We start from the raw sequence: 22,760 nt of genomic DNA, 5'->3' as shown, positions 1-22,760 counted from the left end.
TTAGACTTAATTTAGGTTTGTGCCAGCTAGCTCAGAGGTCACTGGAAACTTTCTTGACTGAATAGGAAGTGATCAGCTTCCCTGGCTCAGACAAGAAGGGATTCAGCTTCCGACAACCGCATAAACATGACAACTTTGCTCCCTCAGAATAAGAGTCAATCTCTAGAGTCGTGTGACACAATAGACAGCTATTTCACTCAGTCAGTTGTGCAGATTTAATTTCACCAGGGTGCAGAGAATAGAGAGACGGGCATTTTCAATAAAAGATATTTATTGAGCAGTCTTCCTTCTCATGCAAGAGAAATGTATTGCCACAATTTCAAGACTTGTTATAATGTAAAGTGCGTACAGTAAAAGGAGTATTACGAAATAATACTGTAAAAGCATTGATATGGTTTCTTAGCCATAAGACACTTTAAAATGGATAAAATATATATACATATATACATAAGCTAACGTGCTCAACTGGTGCTTCTAAAATATGCCTACCCCGGTGTACCTGACCTAAGCCTTATACGTGGGAAGGAGTAAGTAAGTAGCAGTTTAAGTTAAGTAGGATTTTGTTGCCAAGGATCTGTTCAAGAATTCTCTCTAAGGGTTAGGCAGCACTGTACCTTGGGAATAGTATGTAGGAGGTCTGGTATCTCCCTCTCAGGACTCAATATTCCAGTCACCCGCAAGGGTAGGCTGGAAACGCCGGAGCTGGATTTTCTCGGCAGGAGAAAAGACAGCGTCTTTCTCAGCGCGTCAAAGAGGAGGGGCAGCGTTCGTGGGCTTCTCGCTTCTGCTGGGCTCTCGGAAAGTAGATTAGCTGCTCTGCTCCAGAATCACCACCGCGTATTTGCTTAAGGCAGCGTTGGTATGTTTATACCTGAAAGGTGCCGAGTTTGACGTAAGGTTTGGACATAAGACGTCAATAAAGATGTCACTAAGAACTGGTCGTTCTTACAGTGCTCGCAGGCGTTCTATTACAAATCAAAACAAAGCAAGCGTGGCTTTCCCAGGTTCCTGGGGGTTTGGTGTGTCGAAAGAACACAGTGTGCTCTCTAGGAATCTAAGGAAGTAGCTTCTGCTGTGTCATGGACTGCAGAGGCGATTTACTGAAAATATGGCTCTGAATATTATGCCATTATAGGGATATGTATTGATTATAGCCTTATAGGGGCATAAGGTCACAATATTGAATCGGGTTCCTAGATAAAAACATCACCCACTCCACGGTTTTATGTCCATCAATCACTAAAAACTAAGCAAAAAGATGCATGTGTATTACAACCTACCCCAAATTACATTTTTGCATTTGAAATGGTGTATGCGAAATACACGGAAAGTAAAAGGTACTGTACGTTTTGAAGCAGTGTAATCATTCAAAAGTGCATATATATTCAGTTGAACGATTTGCGAAAATTACACATGAAAAGTCTCTTAATTCACAGAAAAGAAGGTCGAGACTATTTCATCACATATAAATGAAATTGCATGTGAGATTGCTAGAGGCTGTGGTAATATATTGTCTCTAAATTATCTAAAAATAGAAGCTCTGTTCTTTATGAATAGTTCTACTTTAAGCAGAGTACAAGTGCCAAAAAAAAAGTAAATATTTTGGAATTTTGGTAAAAATAATTTCATTTTCAGGGGAAAAAAATACTTCCAAATGTTTTCAGTAGCTTTTGTTTTTCAAAGCTGAAGGCCGAATTCAGAGTTCTGGGGAACGCTGTGTGCCGGTTGGTTTAAAGTTATTCTTTTGGTTCACGAGAGAACATGACTTCAGATAGAAGTGCAAAAAAACAGTCTACAGCTTCAGGTGAAAGTTCAACCAAGGATGATAGTGCTGTGACCGGGCAGTCGTGAGAATGATTGCTATCATCGATTTCAGGATCAGCAATGCTCACAGAAGGTCGTACCTGGGTGATGTTGCTCTCATTCCTTGCTTCACTGCCACCCCCTAATCCTAGTGCAGGAGTCTCAACGAATGCCGTCATCAGGAATGGTAACCGCTGGGGACAACACGATGCATGAGCCGTTACTGGATTTAGCAAAGTATCGATATCCATTGGTACTGCTGATTGTAGTGTAAGACAGGTGTCTAACACGCATTCTTCTCCGCATAGCATACATCGAAGCACAGGTAAGATGCAGTTCTGCCATATAGGTCTGAACGAAAGAAACCAGGTCATATTCAGATCCCTTAGCCGGGCTAATCCAAGGACTTTAGTTATGCGGTCCCGGTAGCGTATTGCTAGGATTGTTTCTTCCATCCTTGCCGGAGTCATGTCTGCGTTTTGGTTTGCCATATCGGAGCAGTAGAGTCAGAAATAAGATTCCTGCTACGAGTCCCAAAAGTAGTGGTAGGCCACCAAAAACCGAATGGACGAAATTGGGAAAGATGCCCAGGACTGCTTTGAAGGTTGTTAACAGTCCCGAAAAAATTGTCTTAAATACATTCGAGATACCACTTGCATCCGACATATTTAGGATTTGGCTTAGCATTTCTGCGAAATGCACGGGGCAATTAGTTGATAAAAGTGTATGTATCTCTGCCGTTGTCCTTGCAACTTGAAGATCATACGTTTCTTTTGATGACGTGATGGGCACTGTTGTCTGTTAAAGCACAGACTTCATTCTGCTTAAAGTATCAATTCGTATGGAAGAGATATTCAACAGAGGCCAAATCGTCGCCTCTGAGTCTCCAGGGCCGTTAGGATACAATGCTTGCATACAGCAAGTGACCATGGAACTGATGCTTAAGAGATATGCTTTCCCTGGCACCATGCCACAACAGCTGTGGTCCGTTATTAGAACGTAACTCCCGTTAGAAAGTTGTCTAAAGAATGGCTCTATCTGTGTTGCAGGTGTGCCGTGCTGGTGGCATGAAAGGTTATTTGAAGTCCCCTCACAGGCCCCATGTAAATTAATACCCTGACACAGAAGTATACCGCTTAGTGAATGTTTACAATTATTACCACTAAGAAATACATTCTGGTTTTTGTCACTATAACATGTGTGTGTATAAGGTAATTTCCTTGTTGACTTAATGTACCCTTTACCCAACATTTCATACTGGCCTGCTGGTATATACTCTTGGCATTTTTTGAATTGGAAAGTTGTTATCGGAATTGCGATAATCCCGTGTATTATCCATTCAATAACAGGTCTTTCTGACATTGTCAATGGTAATCTCTCAAGTTTTTCAATGCTCAGAATCATATAGTCTGCTCCTTTCTGTGCCAAACTGATTTGTTTATCAGTAAGGTTAAAGATAGAGAACAATGACGTTGTGTTGATTAAACGCCAAGGCACATAGCCTGAACACAGGTTTTGCAACGTCCAGCCTAGCTGTACAATAGAACGCAATTGGGACTGACCATGTTGTAACATTAGCAAGTCCTGATCTATTATATCTATAGCAGATGATACAATACTGTCCAGTGAATATATTCTGGAGGACAGAGTCATTAACCCGTTGTCCACAACAGAAAGTGATTTTTCCAAATGAATACGATCAATTTCTCGTATTTTCTCTGCTGTCTCAATTTGAGTCACTTTCCATGCCTCGTTGTAAGCAGCGTATATACTGGCCGCTATAAAACGTTTTTAACGCTGTTTGCTTGGTCCCATTATGAAATCGCGCAAGTCAGCACCATCTTTAAGTAAAGACAAGTGTTGCTTAATTTGTGCCAGTGTGGATGTTTGTAGCCATTCAAGGCATAGTTTCCCTACACTGTTTGTTGTTACAATCCCTGGATGTTGTCTCTGGGAGTATCTAGGGTCTAGTCTGGTCATTTTTAACCCCTGTATTTTGTTCAGGAATCTATCTTGACATTTATTTGTGTCTGTTGGCCAGATTAACCACTTTTTCCAATTAGGATGTGTTCTATTTAGATGTAGAATTTGTGATACGTCTATCTCAATATCTGTGGTTGTGTTATCAGGTATTGGCTTTGGAATAGACGGTTTGTTTAAGTCTTTGATTTTGGCTAGGCCAAAACAGGTAGTTTGTTGAATCGTGTCATTCAAGAACATTATTTGTTCTGGGATCATGCAGGCTCGAAATAATGCATTAGCCTGATACCTGCCAATCTTTTGTACCCCAGATGGTTTTTGTTTCAATGTTGTTTCTCCAGAAATCAAAACCAAATGTAATCATTTTTTCATAAAATGCTTCTGAATATATCAATTTAGTATTTGTCAGCATAGTTTTTGTCCCTGTTTTATCTAACAGTTTATAATAAAATGTTTCTGCATCACTTGTGTTAAACCCTGAGAAGTATTGGAATTTCTCATAGAATGTTTTTGAACTGCTTTTAGGTGGAGTTGCACAATGTTCCCATTGATTATATTTAAAAACATTTCTAGGTTGAGCAGATGTATGTAAATAGTGGTCTGCATAATAGGTATAACAATACAACTGTTCATAATTCGATGAACCTTGCAAATAATCATGTTCTGTAAATTTTGCTGCCATTACTAAATCTAACATCATATTATTTATGCTTTCAGAGTCCCAATCATCAGAGAATGTACTTGGTTTTACAAAGTCACTTAATGAAACCTTAAACTGATGAGGATATTTCAAGAGTTCGACTGGTCCATATATTTCGTAATCTGTTTTGTCCCAAACTACCCCGCCGGGTATTGGAATGGCTGTGACATTCACTGATCATTCTCTTTTCTCGATGTGAGATGACTTGTGTGGCTTCAGAACTAAGTTGATGTTCTGACTTGCTGTGTCCATTGTACTGTAATAAATTTTCCTAAAATTAAAACTAAAATTAGGCAGAGTAGGAGTATGAGTACCCCTGATACAATCCAATGTTCAATGAACGGTGCATTTAGATATGCTTCTTGGAGTTGATGAAAGAGTTCTGTTGCTTTGTCTTTAAAAGTCTTTGTTGCTGGCGTTACTTCAGGCTCGCTTTGATCTTCAGAAAAGTTATCAAAATTGATGAAGGAGCCAGATGCATTTCTGTCAATTGGTGGAATTGTTTTTTCAATTTTCCTTTCATTAGCATATTCTGATGCTACATCATTGTAGACTGGTGTTTTTTGACGAACTGTTTCAATTTGGGTTTCAAGAGGCACAACTTCCATGTCATTGTTGTTGCATAGACCTTTTCTATTCACTGTAGGTTTATCAAATGTGATTAGTCTTTCAGTCTGAACCTCTTGGATTGTAGCAAATTTTGGTATTCTGCTATTTCGTGGGAGTCCACTGGGCCTACTACTTATTATTGGCCACATGATTGTGGTTTTACCAGGTCGATGGATACAACTCGGTTCTCCTTTTTACCAGCAAGGGCGGGTAGTACAACTGATCTTGTTCCGTTGATTGCTAAGACAGGTACTGCTTTTCTGTAAGAAGGCCCAAATTCCTTCTTCACCGCTACTTTCTCTCTGACCAGATCCCCAATCTTTGGAATCCAGACAGGTCTTGCTGGGACAGGTGGTGTGTCTTCAGTGGTTGTTGGCTGCTGTTTTAACTTTATGTTGCTCAGGGCTTTTCTTGTTTCATTTAAGTCCTGTAAAACAGCCAAACGACCTTTGATGTCAAAGCATTTTGTCTTATCTTTTACCACTGAAGCATGATGACTATCTAAGTCCTGAACATACATTCTAGTTCCGAACAGTAGTTCGTACGGGCTGAAACATTTTAGAGAATTTCTTGGCAAGTTATTTAGACTACGTTGGACACTTGTTAAATGTTGGACCCACCCATCACCCGAACCTAATACCTTTGCCGTTATAGATTGCTTTATGTCTTGGTTTTTTCTTTCCACAACCCAGTTTCCCTCAGGATGGAAGGGACAAGAGAACAGCAACCCAATGCCCATGCTGGTCATGGCCTCCTTATAAGCTCGAGAGCTAAAAGCAGGACCCTGGTCAGAATGAAGCATGGCAATTGCGTATGTGCCGATAAAGACTCGCAAATCTTTTATAACAGTTCTGGCGTCAGCCGAGCGCTGGGGCCACATTTTTAAGTGAATATAGTCTTAAAAGTAATTAATAGGACGCTGGATTACATAAATAGATAGCCTTCTGCTACCTACAGAAATGACCATGGCATTACTCCGGTTGGCTCGTTACTGCGGTCTCTGTTGCAGTCTGGACAGCTCTTCGCAAATTTATAATGTTGCGGCCACCAGTATTCTGATTGTAATTCTGTCAGAGATTCCTTCATCTGTTTGTGCCTTGGACCTTCACCCATGTGTGCGTCTGCTATTAATAAGATTCTCCGATTCGTGTTTGGAATTACCCTATCCCCCACTTCAGGGATTCGAGCAAAAGGAACGGAGTTTGCATGAATTACGTATGTATAATTGAGTGGATAGTTCACAGGTAGTGCTGCACAGTTGCCTTTTGAAGACGTTTTTACCGCCAGCATGGTTCCCCGTCTATGTATTTTTCTGAATGCTTTTTTGTGGCTACGGAAGCCGGTGTAGTTGCTTCCGCTGTGGCTGTATTAGCCAATGAATTCCCTGCAACGTGAACGCCATCACGTTGATGACTCCGAGTGTGTATCACGTGAGTCTTTTGTAGTACCTTCTGTAAAAGAACTACCTGTTTACAAAGCAGTTTATGCTTGATTGTGGCACCTGTGTCATCTTTTTGAACCCAGTTCTGCAAATCCTTATTGTAAGATTTGACGCAGAAATGCGAATCGCACACTATTAGTGTCGGGAATTCACGTTCTGCATTTTCAAGCGCCATCTTTAAAGATCTGATTTCAGCTCGCTGAGCCAAACAGTTTCTCAATGATTCAGTTTTGTAATTTTCGGTCTGAATTTACCGCAGAGCCAGCGACCTTTAACAATCGTGCCGGCTGCATTGTAGGATTTATCATCTACATTGTAGTGCTGTACAAATCTGTCTGTATAGATTATACAAGAGTACTGTTGGAGAGGCAGAATTTCGATTGCCAGAGGATATTCTTCTTCATATTTTAAATCATTCAGTTTTTTCATGTTCGGGACAAAATAGTATGTCACGTCTTCTGCAGCTAGAGAATTTTCCCACTGTATCCATTTTGGATCTAGTGCCACTGTTTTTGGATTTACTGGGCTGAATAGTGCCTCCAAGGCTGATTCTGCTGTGAAAACAGTTATTCTTTTGCCTTGGGCTAGGGCTCGTTCTTTTGCTACAGCAATTTGAACTGCCTTTACAGTATTTTCTGTAAGACTGAATGTTTTTTCCGCTTGTGTGTACAAGTGTGATTTGTATGCTATTGGTACCGTTTCTCCCTCATTAGTTGTCAGGTACGTGAATCCGCATCTTCCTGGGATGACCCGGATTACAAGGTTGCGTGTATTGTCACGTGTTTCTAATTTTGTTTTAGCTAACATGTCTGTTTGCAGTGATTGTAAGATTTGACGCAGAAATGCGAATCGCACACTATTAGTGTCGGGAATTCACGTTCTGCATTTTCAAGCGCCATCTTTAAAGATCTGATTTCAGCTCGCTGAGCCAAACAGTTTCTCAATGATTCAGTTTTTGTAATTTTCGGTCTGAATTTACCGCAGAGCCAGCGACCTTTAACAATCGTGCAGGCTGCATTGTAGGATTTATCATCTACATTGTAGTGCTGTACAAATCTGTCTGTATAGATTATACAAGAGTACTGTTGGAGAGGCAGAATTTCGATTGCCAGAGGATATTCTTCTTCATATTTTAAATCATTCAGTTTTTTCATGTTCGGGACAAAATAGTATGTCACGTCTTCTGCAGCTAGAGAATTTTCCCACTGTATCCATTTTGGATCTAGTGCCACTGTTTTTGGATTTACTGGGCTGAATAGTGCCTCCAAGGCTGATTCTGCTGTGAAAACAGTTATTCTTTGGCCTTGGGCTAGGGCTCGTTCTTTTGCTACAGCAGTTTGAACTGCCTTTACAGTATTTTCTGTAAGACTGAATGTTTTTTCCGCTTGTGTGTACAAGTGTGATTTGTATGCTATTGGTACCGTTTCTCCCTCATTAGTTGTCAGGTACGTGAATCCGCATCTTCCTGGGATGACCCGGATTACAAGGTTGCGTGTATTGTCACGTGTTTCTAATTTTGTTTTAGCTAACATGTCTGTTTGCAGTGATCTCAAAATTTCTGTGTGTTTTTGAGTCCAGTTGATTGGTTTAAAATCAGGTTTTATTAGTTCTTAGAGAGGTTTAACCCTCTCTGCATAGTTTAGAATGTAAGTTCTTCCGAAATTCAGGAAGCCTAGAATCGATTGTAAGTTCTTCCGCGTTTTTGGTGCTTGGAGTACAGCGCACTCTCTAAGAAGTTGTCTGCGAGGCTTTTTCCTTCACTTGATAATTCGTATCCTAAAAATAAGACAGTTGGATGGGCAATTCGTGACTTTTTAAAGTTGAATTTGTAACCCTCTGCTGCGAACCCAAGTATTATGGTGTTCACTCTTTTCAAGTGAGTATCCAAGTCGTCGTCTGTGAGATAAATGTCATCGACATAAGATAATGCCTCATCATATATTTGTAGTAACTCTGTTACTCTGGCTGAGAATAATCCTGAGCTATTCTTGAATCCCTGCTTTCCGGTGCAATATTTTGACAAAAGAACCCATTAGAGATGTCTAATGTTGTTTTGTATTTTTTTGCGAACTATATTATTCATTAGTGCCGCACTGTACGTATTTTGTACAGCAAATGTTTTGCAACATGAGTTAAGGTGTCTGTAGTCCAAGACTAGATGATATGAATCGTCTGGTTTGGAGACAGCAAACAAAGGATTGTTCATTTGAGAGGTGCATGTTTCGATCACCCCTTGGTATTCAAGTTGATCTAAGATCTCCCTGACCTGTGTTTTAGCTTCTTGCTTAATTGGGTACTGCCTTTGTGCAGTAGGTTGGCATTTTAACTGGATTTTGTGAGGAGGAGAGTCCTCGTCCCATCCTACATGATTCTTATATAGTGCAGGAGCTTGAGCTACTGCCCATTTTCTTGCATATATATATTTAGTGTGAATTAGAATATGATTTGAGAAGGCAGGCATAATCATTTCTTCGCCATGAGGGCACTCCCTGACAAACTCTGGGGGCCAATCTTTCTCAGCTAACAGGATGTCATAGCCCTTTGAGAGGTTATCCCAAAACAGACCCCTTATTTTCCTAGTCTTATCTCCCTCTATACGCAATGTTATTTTGTATATTTTATGAGATTCGCTAACTCTGGTATCTGCAGTTTCCACTTGAATGTATTCATTTGTGTCCACTGTCTCCAGATGATTCATCAGGATCTTGCGAGCTATGCTGATTTCTGCTGCGCTGTCTAGCATCGTCTGTGCCCACTCTCCGTTTTTCAGCTGTGTCCTCAGTATCCTCGGCATGTTTGATTACTTTATTACTGGCTACCTTCTTTCTTGGAAATTGTAATTTTTTACTTTGAGCAGGTTCCTTGTCTTTGGACTTGGTGTGCTCTTCCCTTGGATCTGACCATCCTCTTCTTTCCGATTTCTGCGAAAAAGATCGAGAGGGACGTGTATCAATATCTTGATATCTATCAGGCTTTTTCAAATTATCCCTATTTCTAAGGTTGTATCTCTTTTCAGAGGGCTCCCTTTGGGGAGACTGGTGTTCTCAATTCGGAGTTCTTTCTCTTCGCCGAGGCGACCTTCCTCTGGACTGGAAATCTTTTTCTTTGGGAGTGGATTGTTTATTTCCATCCCAGCTCTTTTTAGGAGTGTTTAGATTATTTTTAATAAATAATTTTTCAGGATTTTCAAGTAGTTGGGGTTTTACTGGGTTCCCACCCAAACTATCTCTACCTAGTTCTTCATAGCATTTCTCTATGATTCTGGCAAGCTCAATAGGTTGATCTGTTATATCTGTTTCTTTCAATTTTTGGCAGATCGCCACTGATGCTGCTTCTCCTTTTATGTTGGCTAATAATATAGCCGAGACCTGCTTGAAGTCTTTCAGTAATTTCATACCAAGAGTTAAAGCAGGTTTTGGACCGTATTCATTCAGAATTTGTTTTAGCACATCTGGTATTACCATCATGGACGGAACACCATGTGTTTTTGTGTAAATGGAAACAAAGACTGTGCCCCAAGTGTCACAGTCCTCCACATGTGGTGCGACCCCCATTGGAAGGCAGAATTCTGTGTTTCCTCAATAGGGGTAGTTTTCGGGAATACTGCCTCTATTTGAGTTATTTTCTGTGCCAGCCAGAATGGAATTTGTTCCTGTTTTGCGGGTGTTTTCCCCAGACATGAATGTATTTTCTGTGGTGTAATTTTATTTGTGTTTCCCTGATGAGGGGTCAGCTGTGGAATATTAACAGCTGGTTGGACTGTTGCAGTCCTTATTACATATTGGACTAATTGCCTGTGAATTTTAATCAGTAATTTTAGCTGTGCTAAAAGTTCTTCGCATGACATTTTATCAATGTCTGGATGTGGTGTGTAGCTGGCTAGAACCGGCCACGTTGCTCTTGGTCTACCTAATGGACCGAGCCTGGTGATGTGATCATTATGTTTTAGGGCGCCTTTAAACCAGAGCAGGTGCTCTTGGTAATTTAGTGGTATTTCAATATCCTCGAAAGGAGTATATTCATCCGGTGGTTCCTCTATTTTGTAATAGTGGAATTCGTGGTTTTGTAGCGTTTGCCGCTGGAAAGTATATCCATGAATAGAATACCTGTGTCTGCCGATATTCGTGTGCCTCTATCACGAAAATGACTGTACCACCTCGTGATGTCAGTCCGTTTTCTATAAGTTTTAAAGTTATAGTTTTTCTTATGTTGACCGGAATGAGGATAGCATTCTGGTCATTCTGTAGGAGACTCGTGTCATCCTCTATTAGTTGGGCTGCTAATATAGCAGCATCCCTATCATCATCACTGTCTGGCATTTTACTGTCAGAAAGGTTTTTTGTTGCAGATCAGGTTTCAAGGAGACAAAGATTAGGTGCACAATATTTTGGAACACTGTATCCTTCAACCAAAACTCTACATAGGAATCTCTTTCTACTAAGTTCCGGCGGACATTAACCTTTCACCCACTCCAGACGTCTATTGGAGTATTTACGGGAGAAAGGGTCTGTGTGAAAAAGCACGACTGAGTTACTCTAACGTCTTGCGTTAGTTTTATCGCCTTACCAAACGTTGGGCGCCATGTAGTGTAGTTCCTATTTTCCCTATAGGCCCTGCGCATTGGAATAACTTAAACAGCAGTGTAGACGTAGGACTGAGGTCTTCTAGGTCTCTACTGACTATGTTAGACTTAATTTAGGTTTGCGCCAGCTAGCTCAGAGGTCACTGGAAAGTTTCTTGACTGAATAGGAAGTGATCAGCTTTCCTGGCTCAGACAAGAAGGGATTCAGCTTCCGACAACCACATAAACATGACAACTTTGCTCCCTCAGAATAAGAGTCAATCTCTAGAGTCGTGTGAAACAATAGACATCTATTTCACTCAGTCAGTTGTGCAGATTTAATTTCACCAGGGTGCAGAGAATAGAGAGACGGGCGTTTTCAGTAAAAGATATTTATTGAGCAGTCTTCCTTGTCATGCAAGAGAAATGAATTGCCACAATTGCAAGACTTGTTATAACGTAAAGTGCGTACAGTAAAAGGAGTATTACGAAATAATACTGTAAAAGCATTGATATGGTTTCTTAGCCATAAGACACTTTAAAATGGATAAAATATATATACATATATACATAAGCTAACGTGCTCAACTGGTGCTTCTAAAATACGCCTCCCCCGGTGTACCTGACCTAAGCCTAATACGTGGGAAAGAGTAAGTAAGTAGCAGTTTAAGTTAAGTAGGTTTTTGTTGCCAAGGATCTGTTCAAGAATTCTCTCTAAGGGTTTAGTCAGCACTGTACCTTGGGAATAGAATGTAGGAGGTCTGGTATCTCCCTCTCAGGACTAGATATTCCAGTCACCCGCAAGCGTAGGCTGGAAACGCCGGAGCTGGATTTTCTCGGCAGGAGAAAAGACAGCGTCTTTCTCAGTGCGTCAAAGAGGAGGGGCAGCGTCCGTGGGCTTCTCGCTTCTGCTGGGCTCTCGGAAAGTAGATTAGCTGCTCTGCTCTTCTCCAGAATCACCACCGCGTATTTGCTTAAGGCAGCGTTGGTATGTTTATACCTGAAAGGTGCCGAGTTTGACGTAAGGTTTGGACATAAGACGTCAATAAAGATGTCACTAAGAACTGGTCATTCTTACAGTGCTCGCAGGAGTTCTATTACAAATCAAAGCAAGCGGGGCTTTCCCAGGTTGCTGGGGGTTTGGTGTGTCGAAAGAACTCCGTGTGCTCTCTGGGAATCTAAGGAAGTAGCTTCTGCTGTGTCATGGACTGCAGAGGCGATTTACTGAAAATATGGCTCTGAATATTATGCCATTATAGTGATTTTTTTTTAACTCTTTATTCGTGACTGTTTCAGGATGACATACATTTCTGTTCAGTTGCACATCATATCACTCAGCAGTCTTTTCCATTTACTTAACCATTAATTGTGGGGGTATAACATTTCAGTTGTGAGTTACTTATCATAACATTCCCCGGATGCATCCCAAATATGTGTTTCAAACACCATAATCATGGCTTCCATTATTGGCAAACCCCAACTGTCCCCCCCTCCCCGCCCGCCCACCCCCTGTCTCCTGGTTGGTCTCTCTCCTACACCCGATATCCCGGGCCAAGGTGGCTCTGTCCATCTGTAATTTGTTTAAGGTCCTAGGTCTGGTCTAGCCCCAGTGAGTTGCCTCATTGCTCGTGAGCCTCAGTCCCCCCTGCCATCTGTGTAAGTTCATCCCACCGGGTCTCCTGGGCTGTCCAGGTCTGTCTCCTCCAGTTCTATCAGCATTAGGTCCCATTCTTGTGCTATGGGGTATTTGCGAAGGCCCTTGCTCTCCTCCTCCCCCAGAGCTGCAGATTCTGCTTTACCCCATTTCAGCATGTCGCTGTGCCACACTGCTACTTGCGGGGCCCTGGGCGACTTCCATCTCATAGTGAGCACCCTGATCGCCAGCACTAGCGCCAGGTCCGCAAACTTCAGTTGTGCCTTGCATGTTTTGGGCCGTTTCCGGTTCCCTAGTAGGCAGGGTAATGCTCCCTCCGGGATCCGGAGTGTTGTTATGGAGTGCAGCGTGTGTTTGATCGTCCCCCAGTAAGTATGTAATTTCGGGCATGCCCATAGCATGTGAAGAATATGTGCCTCGTCTTGTTGACATCTCGGGCAGCAGTGTGCAGCGGTAGGGAACATCCTGTGCAGTCTCTGGGGCGTAAGGTAAGCTCTATGGAGAATCATGGCTTGTATGAACTGAAATTCAACATTCCTAGATACCCTTCTATGATGACCTAGAACTATCTTCCACTCTCCGTCCGATATGTCTTCACCCGCGTCTACAGTCCAGGTCTCCCTGAGTGTGGCGATCGGCTACGTCACATGTTCTCTGATACTAACATACTGCCATTTCACTAGGTGTCCCCCGTGCCCATATAATGCATGAGGTGTACTAACTCGTGTTGATCTGGTTTTGTACGTTGTGGGGCCCAGGTCCGACGCATGTAGTGCGTTACCGAGGCGTGTAGGAGGTATAAGCGTGAAGGGGCTCCCGTGACCTGCACAAACGAGGCATGGTCCAGTATGGTGTCGTCGCCGAACAGGTCTCCCACCCTGTCCACCCCGGCCTCCGTCCAGGGGCGTAGTCTGCGCTGTGTTAGCGTCCCCTGTGGTGTTGGGAGCCCCAGTAAAGGTATATTATCCGCATATGGAGAGGTCCCCGCCGTGTATGACAGCGATTTCTTTCAGCAGGTCAGGGCCACATGCAGGAGGGGGTGGCAGTCTCTGGGAATCCTAGCGTTGGGCAAGAGGAGGGAGTGTAGGTCTCCACGTGCTAATTTGTCCGTCGTGTAAGCGATCTCATGCAAGTCTCTACCCGCCACCCATCGGGTCAACCATTGGAGCTGGCTGGCATAGTAGTAGCTTCGCAGGTCCGGTACGCCCAGACCGCCCCGTCTGGTGTTCAGTTGCAGTTTTTTAAGGCTGATTCGTCTTCTCCCCGATCCCCATATGAGGCTGACCAGTAATGTATCGAGTGTGGTGAAAATCTGTCGCGGGAGCAGGACCGGCAGGTTTACAAAGTAATATAATATGCGGGGGAGCAGGACCATCTTCGAGACCGCCACCCGTCCCATTACGGATAGGGGTAGGGACGTCCAGAAACCTATGCTACCTCGCAGGCCAGTAATGGCCTTACGGATATTACCGTCAATTTGAGCCTCTGGGTCCCGGTAGACCTGAATCCCGAGATATTTGAACGTGGTTGGTGCCACTTGAATTTCATAGGCCCCGAACTGCATGTGGGGGGGCTGTTGGCCCTCTCGGAAGAAGAAGCCCAGGGACTTTCCCGGGTTTATAGCCAGTCCAGATATGATCTCAAAGCGTCTGAAAACAGTCGCCAGGGGCGAGTGGTCCCCTCGTAGGTTCCGGAGAAATACCAAGATGTCGTCAGCATATATTGAGACCATGTGATCGGTGCCCTCTACTGGTATGCCTTCCTCCGCAGCTCTATTGCGAAGCGCAATAGCCAGGGGTTCCAACGTCAGCACAAACAGCAGTGGCGACAGTGGGCAGCCCTGCCGTGTGCCCCTATGGACCTCATAACAGTCAGATGTGTGTCTTCCCGTGCGTGCCCTAGCCGTCGGGCCTGTGTACAATAAGCGGATCCATTTTATAAGGGCCTCTGGGAACCCAGAACGATGCAGGACTTAAAACATGAAGTCCCACGTCAGGGAATCGAAAGCCTGACGGAGGTCAAGGGCTATGCAGCCAGCGTGTGGTAAGTTGTGAGGTGTAGTTATCATGAGAGCGTGGAGCCGCCTCGAGTTCTGGGAGGTACTCCTCCCTGGAAGGAAGCCACATTGATCAGTATGGATCAGGCCAGGGAGGTGGTGCTGAATCCGCATGGCAATAGCCTTACTAAGGATCTTATACTCCGTGGAGAGCATGGATAGGGGTCTGTAGTTACCCACATCTTGAGCGTCCCTGCCGGGCTTCGGGACAGAGATCACCAAGGCCTGCATGGTGGTAGTCGGGAGGTGGCCAACCTCGTAGGCGGTGTTGTAAATTTTCTCCAGGACGGGGGCCAGCACATCAGCGTAGGATTGATAAAATTCCCCTGGCAGGCCATCCATGCCCGGGGTTTTGCCCCGGTTAAGTGTATGGATTGCTACCTTTATTTCGTGTTGTGTTATAGGCCCGGCTATAGCCGCCTGGATTCCCGGGATCAGCACTGGGAGCGTTAGTTCATCTAGGAATCCCGTCATGTCCTCCCTGGGCCCTACAGAGGGGGGGTGTAGAGGTTCTCCAAGTGAGTCTTAAATACCGTGTTAATCCCCATTTGAGTGTGCACCTGTGTACCCGCTGCGTTCCTAATCGTCATTATGGTAGGGCTTTCGGGGGCATCCCGAACCAGCCGGGCAAGCAGAGCGCCGGATCTTGTCGCCTCCGCCTGTTGTCTTTTCAGATAGGCCCCATAGTCCATCACCCTCAGGGTTTCTAGCAATTCTGCGTGGTCAATATTACACTGCTGTAGCTCAGCTGTACGGCCAGGGTCCTGCCCCACCGCATTTTCTAGGTCGCGCATAGCTTACCGTGGATCTCCTGTCTGGCTCCCACCTGTCGGCCTATAGCAGCCCCCCGTATTACAGCCTTCATTGCGCCCCACACCACTAGGTTCGAGGATGCAGAATCCCAATTGGTATTGAAGTAATCAGTTAAGGCGTCAGCTATATGTGCTCGAAACGGGCCATCCTCGAGCAGCGCAGGGTTAAGCCTCCAGGTAGAAACTGGTGAGGGTACTCTACCCCAGTGTAGGTCAATCGCCAGCGGCCGGTGGTCTGAGAACGTTTTAGCAAGGTAATCTGCTGTGGCGCACCTAGTCACTACAGAGTTAGAGCTTACAAACCTATCCAATTTGGTATGTAATTTGTGTACAGGGGAGTAGCATGAGTATTCTTTGTGTGTCAGGTGCAGTGTGCACCAGATGTCCGCCAGTCTCCAACCCCGAAGCCACGTCCCAAATGATTCTGATAGTTTATGTATTCCCGCCGCCTGGAGGGGGGGGGGTGTGATCTGTCGAGGGTCACATCTAAGATCATGTTCCAGTCACCTCCCAAAATCCAGGGGGCGTCCACCCAATCCGCTAACACCCGGCCCACTGCAGTAAGGAACCTATCCTGGTCAAAATTCGGGGCATAAATGCTGCCCAGTACTACCACCTCCCCGTCCAAGGTGCCCCTCACCAACACATAGCGTCCCTGTTCGTCAGTCCGCCTTTCCAGTTCCACAAATGGAGTACCATGGCGCACCCATATCGTGGTCCCTCTTGAGAAGGCAGAGTATGTTGTAGAAAAAACAGTACCCCTCCATTTCTTTCTTAATAGGAGTGCCTCGGAGTGTGTCAGGTGTGACTCTTGTAGGAACACTATATGTGCCTGTTGCCGTAGCAAGAAAGCGTGTACTCTGTGTCTCTTCTGCACTGCCCCCAGCCCTCTCACATTCCAGGTGACCAGCCTATACTTTCCTTGTGTGTCAGCCATAGCCCCGTGTTGGTGTCACAAGTAGTGTTCCCATATGTCCTATTGAGTGATTCTTCCATGCCCACCAGGAGACAGTACCCTCCCTATCCCAAACCCCAACTGTGAAGGCGCAGCCTCTAAACCCTGCTGTGCCGAACCAGAAACATTGGAACGTAAGTAAACAAGTAACAGTGCATACGCTAGTGGGGGGTCGGCCAAGCACCTGCCGTGTCCATATTGCCATGCTCGGTCATGTCGCCGGCTCAACGGCGCCGCCGGGAGAGTTCTTTCGGAATTATGCAGTGTATGTAGCCACGTCTCGTGGAGTGGGGGGAGGCAAAGGGTCAGGGGAGGGGAGGGGGGGGACAAGGGCGGCCTCAGACTGGCAGAACCAGCCCGTTGCAGCTATGTGCCTCAGGAGCACAGGAGGCGCAGGAATCGCATTGCACGATCCCCGTATCTGAGTCTCTCTCCCCATCCAGGGTAGGCCGCACGGTGCTCGCCAGCAAATAAAGGGCCACATACATATTCTGAGCAAGCATATTTCCCCTCCTCCCCCATCCCCGCCGCCCCCCTAGTTCATACGGAAAAGGATATCGTGTTGTATTCAAGTCTCAGGTCTGGTTCATAGGAGGTATTACTCTTGGGCATTGTCTATAAGTTCATCCGCGGCTCTAGGCGTCACCGTCGGAAATAGGATCATACTGCTATCCGAGTCCGAGTGTACAGTGCTATCCTCAGTGTCTGTGTTGATTGTCGCACAGTCGTCTCTGAAGGATCCCACCACTGCCACTGCATCAGCCTGTCCCTGCTTTTGTTGGTGGGCGGTCGGTTTGCGCTGCTTCGGATGAGTGCGTTGGGCGCCATTCTCGGTCTCCCCTTGAGTCGAGTCTTCCTTGGATCCGTTGCCCGTTGAGTCCTGCGTCGGGTCCAGTCGCTCCTCAATGTCCATCACCTCCATCCATTCCTCCACGTCCGTGGGGCTTTCGAAAAAGTGAGTCTTCTTGTCGTGATCACCTTTAGGCGTGCAGGGAACAATAAGGCGTAGCGCAGTTTAGCCTTTTGGAGCCTCTGTTTCACTTCATAGTATGAGGACCGTTGTTTTTGCACTTGAGTGGAATAGTCCGGGTACAGTGAAATTAGTTTATTCTCCCACGGTATGACCGATTTGATTCTGGCTTGATTTAGCAGCATGTCTCTATCCCGGTAATTTAGGATCCGGACAATAAGCGGCCCTGGTGTCTGTCCCGGTTTTGGCTGGCCAGTTGGGATTCTATGTGCCCTCTCTACACAGAAGAACGGCGACAGACCCTCAGGGGCAACGTTATCTCGGAACCACTGTTCCATGAACTCTGCCGGCCGGGACCCCTCGCTTCTTTCCGGCAGGCCAATAACGCGAATGTTATTGCGCCGATTGCGCCCTTCCGTGTCTTCCACGCGTTCCAGCAGGGTTTTCACTTGACGTTGGATCACTTGGATGGAGTCCGTGTGTTCCGCCACTGTCGGGGCGAGTTCAGTTATTGACAGACCTTGATCTTTAACTTTATCTGCATGCCATTATAGGGATATGTATTGATTATAGCCGTATAGGGGCATACGGTCACAATATTGAATCGGGTTCCTAGATAAAACACATCACCCCGACCTAGCACCAAACGAAAGACATTAAGTCAGATACCCTGGTAAGGTAGAAAAAGACAAAAAGCAGACACGTATTGGCAGCAGAGATATCGCAGGTATATTACTGGTTGTGATGGAATCTCTATAATAAATGCTGCAATCTTCCAACAAATGTTTGAACCATCCCTAGGAATGTGGCAAAGATAACTTAACAAACAGAAAAGTAAAGACAGGAGTTGGAACTTAAGCTTCTCCAGTGTAAACTGGAAAGTACTGTCAAAAGGAGTGTGAATGGAGCTGCATTTGTTATATTTTCCTTTTTCTTGGTTATGGAGGATAGATCAGACTGTGAAAACAGTCCTACTATCTTGCAAATTGAAATATCAGGAATCCTCAGAAGCTTACAAACTACAAAGAAAGAAGAAGCTTCTAGTCTGCAATACCAAAACCCATGTTTTTTTTTAAAAGGTAATAATGATAATCTGGTTAGACCTTCAACAGTGAGGTTTTTTCTTTTTTCGTTATCCCACCTGTAAGAACTATAACACATTTTTAAAAAAATAAAAAATTGATATAAAATCGTGCTCTATTCAGTTACCAGATGCCCAACCTAGCCGTCCTGTACAATCAATCTAACAAATAGAAATAGAGGTAAGATCTTCTATATCCAATCTACTGACAATAGGTACAGATGTAGCCAGTCTAAGGACACCAATTCGGTGCTTAGACACCCACCAGCGATGATCCGTAGAGTTAATACCGTCCTATATAGTCAGCCAACGACCATAGAAACTGCATTTCCTCCTTTTGCTTCTTAACAAATAGTCACCTTAGAAATCAATTAATAGAACCTGAGAGTTATTTGCCCGTCTCGGTTTATTCTCACAAAACTAAAAGAATCATTGTCCTTCTAGCTCACCTACAATCTGAATACACCCAGCAACCTGAATAAGGAAATAAAGAATCCATAAACAATCAATATAAGTAAGTCAAACCATAAGCCACCGCAAAATCTTAAAACCAGAGTAAGAAAGAAATCTGACTGTTAATATTGTATTAAACTTTTTCCATTATAGTACAAAGTGAATAGAAAAGCCCCCCTCAACCTTGAGGACACTCATCGATAAGCCTTACAGAATAGAACAAAGGCCCTTAGAACAACTAAGTAAGTGCAACATTCACTCACCAAATCGTTCAGGTTTGAGTGCTAATCCTGTATGTACAGTTTTTGTTAATTGCTTGGAAAGGATGTTTTAATTAAATCACCCTGTTTTGCGATGTACCTTAAGACAAAGAAAGGACGCAGATAGAGCTTATAAGACAATAAGTCATAGAACCAACCGAACTATAGTGCGAAGAGAGTTTACTAAAGCTTAAGAGGTCATTAGTACTAGAATGTAAAGCTAATAAAAATATTTGTTATCTGTACTTCCACATAGATTGCTTTTAACCGTACAAAAAGCATTGTCCTGAAGAAGGTGTTCAAGCCAGTTCACCGAAACGCCGCGTCGACAATGATTGTGCTTTTTTCCTTTTTATAAAAAATGTATTATGTTTTTATTAATTGAATGTAATGATTTATTCTTATGTAATGTCAATGAATGTAAAAAATTGTTTAAAATACAGTTTTTTCAACTAAGAATCATTCTAGTACATTATCTTTTGACCTCTTACTTCTTTACTTTTTACCTTGTGTGTTAGAAAATTTTGTTGATAATCCATAGAAATATTGTGACATCTTCCAGTATAAATTGTAAATTTGTTACCATATGGGGTGCCTCATAGCAAACTAGCCCTCAAATTAGGTTGCAAGATAGTAGGACTGTTTTCACAGTCTGATCTATCCTCTATAACCAAGAAAAGGGAAAACTTTCTTTTTTCAACTGACCTCAGACCCATTCCCTTTTCGATAAGAAGGGTGTCTCCTTAAAAATTTTTGACAGCTACATTTGTTATATACTTCCTTAAGCGTTACCTTTATTAGATACTTCCTGGACCTTTACCATTATTATATACTTCCTAGAGCGTTACCTTTATTATATACTTCCTGGAGCGTTACCTTTATTATATACTCCTTTATTATATACTTGCTGGAGTGTTACCTTTATTATATACTCCTTTATTATATACTTCCTGGAGTGTTACATTTATTATATACTTCCTGAAGCATTACCTTATTTATATACTTCTTGGAGTGTTACCTTTATTATATTCTTCCTGGAGCGTTACCTTTAATATATACTTCCTGGAGCGTTACCTTTATTATATACTTCCTAGAGCGTTACCTTCATTATATACTTCCTAGAGCGTTATGTTATGTTATGTTACTGGGTGTTTTGTAGAGCGCTCAGCTGCTCAAAGAGCGTCCCGGCGCTATAGATCCTCTTCACAAACTACCAGCAACCAACAAGACAGCCAAACGGTACTAGAAATCCAAGGAACAACTTACAGAACAAAGAGATACGTTTAAGTCCTTTTCTAAAGGCGGACAAATTAGGGCACGTTCGCAGCATCAGGGGCAGAGTGTTCCAAAGATGGGGGGCAAGGTAGCTAAAAGAGCGACCTCCACAGCGAACACGTCTCACTACCGGTAGGTGTGGGCGGAAAATCCGTTCCGCTCGCGGATTTTGCGGATTTTCGGGAAATCCGCAATCCGCGAGATTTGCGAATTTCCCGCAAAATCCGCAAATCCGCGAGCAGCGGATTTTGCTCGCACTGCTCGCACTGTTCGCGTGAGTTCGCGCCCCGCGAATAAGTGCAAAATTGCAGAAATACGATCTTAGCAAAACTGAAAGTAACTACTTACCAGGTTCAAAAGTTCAGGCACATCATTAGTAGCCATTTCCTGTAGTGCTTCCTGAGGGGCCCCTCCAGAGTTCAGTTGCCAGTTGAAACTATTATGTGACCCTGCTCTGAACCTCAGAATAGTTACACATATGCCACAAAGGTCCTGAATTACAGCTAAGGGAGACAAGCAGGAGCCAGGCTGGAAGTTAAAATCCATTAATCAGCCCCTAATTCATTATTGTCAGTTGGGGCAGGGCAGGTGTTGTAACTAATTTTGCAACAATGAAAGCACTTAGCAAGTGCAAAAGATCACTAATCAGGGCGCACTAAGGAAGCAGGTGCCAGCTAAAAAAATATTCTGTGACACATTAATCAGCCCCAAATTAATTCAGGTCACTTGAGGCAGGGAAGGTGTGCTTTGCTTTGCCGAAAATAATGTACACTGGACAACCAGAGGGTGTGGTGATGAAACAGAGGGTGGCATGGGTGGGCCAGAGGGTGGCATGAGTAGTCAGAGAGTGGCAGTGGTGACAGAGAGTGGCAGTGATGAAGAAGAGTGTCCCAAACAGGCTGGACACGTAGAAACAACAAGTTCGCAAAACTTGCGACCCGACAGGTAAGTTCGCAAATTGCGAAATTGTAAAAACCCTCGCGAAACACGGGCGAACACAAAAAAAAAAAAAAACCGCAAATTCGCGGGAATTCGCGGATTTTGCGGATTGCGAATCCGCAAATCCGCAAAATTCGCGAACGCGAGATCCGCAAAATTCGCTCATGCTTAACTACCGGTACCATGGCATAGGCCTGGGCAGCAGACCTCAAGGGTCTAGATGGAAGATAGAAATTGACCCTTCTCTGCAAATAGCCAGCGCCGAGATTGTGAAGCGCCTTAAAAGCTGTAGTTAAGGTCTTAAATGAGATGCGCTTGCGAATCGGCAGCCAGTGCAGAGTGGCAAGGAGATTGCTCGCCCTGGCTCTTCTGGTAAGGCCAAAGATTGCCCTGGCTGCTGAATTTTGGACTATCTGCAGACGGGTCAACAGATATTCAGGAAGACCCAAGTAAAGGATGTTGGCATAGTCTAGGCGAGAGCCTATCAGGGCCTGCACCGTTATCTTCTTATGTTCCAAAGATAGGTACGGCAGAAACTTTCTCAACATCCTTAAGATGGCAAAGCACTTCCCTGTCAGGCCAGCTACCTGGGCTTTGAAGGAGAGGGTGTTATCGACCAGCATGCCCAGATTCTTTGCTGTAACAGAATCGCTGGCCGGGGGGAACATGGCCGAAGGCCACCAAAGCTTCCATCTCGGGTCGGCAGGACAGCCGAAAAACAATATCTCGGATTTGTCCGAGTTGCATTTGAGGCCGCTTTTCCCGAACCAATCAAACACAAACTCCAGGCACTTCCGGATGGCCGCCCCGTCGAAGTCACAGCCCCTGTCACACGTGAACAGGAGCTGTGTGTCATCCGCATAGAATACGATCTGGGCCCCTAGCTCCTCCACACGTGCCGCCAATGGTGTCATGAAGATGTTAAAAAGGGAGGGGCTGAGTCTGGAGCCCTGCGGAACCCCCACCTCGAGCTGCGGCATAGGGGCGGAGAAAGGGGGGGCCCAGATCGTTTGTCTGCGGTCGGCCAAGAAAGATTGAAACCATTCGAACACCGTTCCCCTTAGGCCAATCTCCCAGAGTCTTGTAAGGAGAAGGTCGTGGGGGACGGTGTCGAAGGCCGCCGACAGATCTAGCATGATGAGCAAGGCCTTTCCACCCCTGTCCAGAGTTTCCTTCACAGCCTCGGTCACCTCGAGTAGTGCAGTTTCAGT

Source organism: Lissotriton vulgaris, unplaced genomic scaffold (assembly GCF_964263255.1).
Source record: "Lissotriton vulgaris unplaced genomic scaffold, aLisVul1.2 SCAFFOLD_484, whole genome shotgun sequence".
NCBI classification, from domain to species: Eukaryota; Metazoa; Chordata; class Amphibia; order Caudata; family Salamandridae; genus Lissotriton; species Lissotriton vulgaris.
This window is presented reverse-complemented; position numbering follows the sequence as displayed.